At 31.6% G+C, this 4040-nt stretch overlaps 1 protein-coding gene across 1 annotated transcript in view; it reads right to left on the minus strand.

Moving 5' to 3' along the window:
- The window catches only part of LOC110463449 (2-acylglycerol O-acyltransferase 1-like), an 11598-nt gene extending 9460 nt beyond the window's left edge, over positions 1–2138 (minus strand). Inside the window, exon 1 of the mRNA XM_021518060.1 lies at positions 1855–2138. The gene's annotated coding sequence lies outside the window, so the exon portion shown is untranslated. The remainder of the gene's footprint in view (positions 1–1854) is intronic.
- Positions 2139–4040: the final 1902 nt, after the last annotated feature.

Here is a 4040-nt window from a genome sequence, read left to right on the forward strand (position 1 = left end):
GTACAATATACATAGCAGATACAATATACATAGTAGATACAATATACAAAGTAGATAAAATATACCTAGTAGATACAATATACCTAGTAGATACAATATACATAGTAGGTACAATATACATAGTAGGTACAATATACAAAGTAGATACAATATACATAGATACAATATACATAGTAGGTACAATATACATAGTAGATAACATATACATAGTAGATACAATATAGATAGTAGATACAATAATACAGGTACATACAATATACATAGAAGATACCTGTATTATTGTATCTACCTGTCTATTGTATCTCCTATGTATATTGTATCTACTAGGGATGTTTTATCTACTTTGTATATTGTATCTACTATGTATATCGTATCTACCTGTATTATTGTATCTACTATCTATATTGTATCTACTATGTATCTTGTATCTACTATGTATATTGTTCCTACTATGTATATTTTATCTTCTATGGATATTTTATCTACTATGTTTATTGTATCTACTAGGTATTTTGTATCTACTATGTATATTTTATCTACTTTGTATGTTGTATCTACTATGTATATTTTATCTACTATGTATACTGTATCTACTATGTATATTTTATCTACTTTGTATACTGTATCTACTATGTATATTTTATCTACTTTGTATGTTGTATCTACTATGTATATTTTATCTACTATGTATTGTATCTACTATGTATATTGTAGATACAATATACATAGTAGATACAATATACATAGTAGATACAATACACATGTAGATACAATATACATAGAAGATACAATAGACAGGTAGATACAATAATACAGGTAGATACAATATACATAGAAGATACAATAGACAGGTAGATACAATACACAGGTAGATACCATACACACCGGTAGGTATAGCTTATACAGGTAGATACAATATACACAGTTAGGTACAATACTCAAAGGTAGATACAATAGACAGGTAGATACCATACACACAGGTAGGTATAACTTACATGTAGGTATATGCAATATACAGGTGGATATCATAAACAGGTAGATAAAATGAACAGGTAAAACCAGATTACAGGTAGATATCATACACACAGGTAGGTACAATACACACAGCTATTAACAACATACACAGGTAGATACAATATACTGATGGATACAATAAACACAGGTAGCTATAATTTACGCATGTAGATGCAATATACATAGGTTGCTATATTTTACACAGGTAAATACAATGTACACAGGTAGATATATTAATATACACATATATATACAAAACCACAGGAAGATGTAACATACACAGGTTTATACACAGGTATGTATCAAATAGGCATATATATATAGTTTACCTGTAACACAACTGATAAAGGTGTTCATATCTATTACATAACATCCCCCATCAAAAGATCACTTCTTTACAAGAATGAATAAGCTCAATACACAAGTTAGCCTAAAATACAGCATGCACTGTTACTCTTATTTTCCAACCATTGAGCCTGTCTAAACCAAACCTTGATTCGTGAGGAAAACTGTTCACAAATTGATAAGTATGTCACATATAAAGTCAAAAGTGGACCTTAACTAATTCAATAATGTCCCATATTATATGCAACCTGGCCTGATATAAACATAACCCAAACCTCTGACTAGCCAAGTCTTACTGTCAGTTCCATTCCTTATAGTGGTGTTGGTTTAGACAGATTTCACTGTCCATTCCGTTTTTACTGGTGTTCATCCACACGTTTTATTTTTTCCCTAAATATTTAGAAGGAATATCAATGAATAAAAATCAACAAATCCCTTCTTTCGTATTTCAACCCAAACCCACACCATCCCGCTGTGGTTAAATGAAATGCTTACCTGTTTCTAATCCGAAATTATTTTATATGTCGCGCGCAGGCACACAATACTTCCTGTGTTTACCGTTCCTCGTCTTAGATAAAATACGGGTGACCTAGACTTATTTTTTCCAGACAGTCTGCACAATTTACACCATTCTCCTTGTACTTAGTGGTAGCACGCCACAGTAGCTAAGGTGTCGATACAGTATAGTGACCAGAGAGTGAACTCGCCCTACCCTCCTTTTAGTTGGAGACTTTACCCGAGTTAAAAGTCCGAGGTACTTATCATCTCTCGGCGACACATATCACACCACTAATGTTGACAGAGGTGTTCCGAGCGACTTATCAAGGTTGTGCGTGCATTAAGGATACATATGCGTTAATAATTCGTTGAGTTGTAATCTGGATGATCAGAATTACGTAATTGTTATTCAACACTTATAGATCGTTTCGTTGCTAAAATAGGACAAAGTAGATGCTTATTTGTACATGAAATGACATAAATAAATCTTAATCTATAGTTATCGTGCGATTTCAACGCCACATTTACAGATTTAGACTCTAATTCTACACAAGTCAAGTCATGTGAAATTTAAGTTTAAGGCTTTTACAGTCGACTATAAAACATGAAAATAAGAAAAACGCTGTAACATTTAAGAGAAACATAACAAACATACATAATTAAGACACTTAGTTAGCACAGATATAAAATACATGTATAAATATTAAATTATTGTAAGCGAAATTAAAATATAAACCTGTGTGTGTTTCCAGAATATATGCTATAAGTTATAGTATGTTATATAAGATAGCATGCTTAAAAAAATATATCAGTTTATGACAGCAGAGACGTTTATATAACAATTGTTATACGTCTCTGATGACAGTGGGTCCACTCTATTTATCTGTATAATATATATAAGCGGTCATTGTCGGAATTTAATCATTGTAAATCTGATGATAACCATCACATATTGATCACTTCGAAACGTTCTTACAAGAAAATGGAGTTAAAGCTGAAACGTCAATACAAACGACACGAAGGTGACATGCTGGAAATGTTAAAAAAATCGAACCCCAAGAAGTTCCACAAACTATTTAAAAGCAAATCAAGTCAATGGGCAAATTCAAGTTTATCAAACGAAGATTTGTATACTTATTTTAAAAATCTAACAATGAGTAATAATAGTGACGAAGATGACAGCGAACCTAATATCGACGAGGCCATCTACGATGAATTAGACAAAGATATTGATAAAGATGAAATATTAAAAGTCATAAACAATCTAAAAAACAACAAAAGTTGCAGTGAGGACTTAATAATCAATGAAATTTTTATTAAAGGAAAAGATATTTTGTTGCCTTGTATGGAAAAATTGTTCAATGTGATTTTTAAGTCTGGGCATTTCCCAGAAGCATGGTGCAAAGCTTGTATTGTTCCAATTCACAAAAAGGGCAACTTAAATGACACCAATAATTATCGTGGCATTTCGTTAGTTAGTTGTTTTGGAAAAGTTTTTACGGGCGTTTTAAATACCAGAATATTAAATTGGGAAAAAAAGTATGGTATTCTAACTGACGCACAGTTTGGTTTCAGACCTGGAATGTCAACCACTGACGCCATTTTTGTTTTAACAACCCTTATAAATAAGTCCCTAAAAAAGAAAAAGCGTTTGTACTGCTGTTTTGTAGACTTTAAAAAAGCTTTTGATTTTGTTAATAGAAGCAAGTTATGGTGTAAAATGATCAATTGTGGTATCAGAGGTAAATTCCTTCAAATTTTGATTGACCTATATAATAATGTTAAATCATGTGTAAAGTATAATGGAGTCCTAAGTGATAGTTTTTGCAACAAGATTGGACTTTTACAGGGCGAAGTACTGTCACCAGTTTTATTTTCCTTATATGTTAATGATTTTGAGATCAATTTCATAAAAGACAATTGTCCAAGTGTAGAACTGCAACTTATAAACCTATTTTTGATAATGTATGCAGATGACATGGTGCTGCTATCAGAAACACCAGAAGGTCTCCAATCTATGCTGGACTCCCTACAGGATTATTGTAACACATGGGATCTGGAAGTCAACATATCTAAAACCAAAATAGTTGTTTTTAGAAATGGTGGTAACTTACGAAATAATGAAACGTGGTCTTATAAAGATACAAACATTGATATCGTGGATGAATTCAAATATCTAGGTA

Source organism: Mizuhopecten yessoensis, unplaced genomic scaffold (assembly GCF_002113885.1).
Source record: "Mizuhopecten yessoensis strain PY_sf001 unplaced genomic scaffold, ASM211388v2 scaffold10909, whole genome shotgun sequence".
Lineage (NCBI taxonomy): Eukaryota > Metazoa > Mollusca > Bivalvia > Pectinida > Pectinidae > Mizuhopecten > Mizuhopecten yessoensis.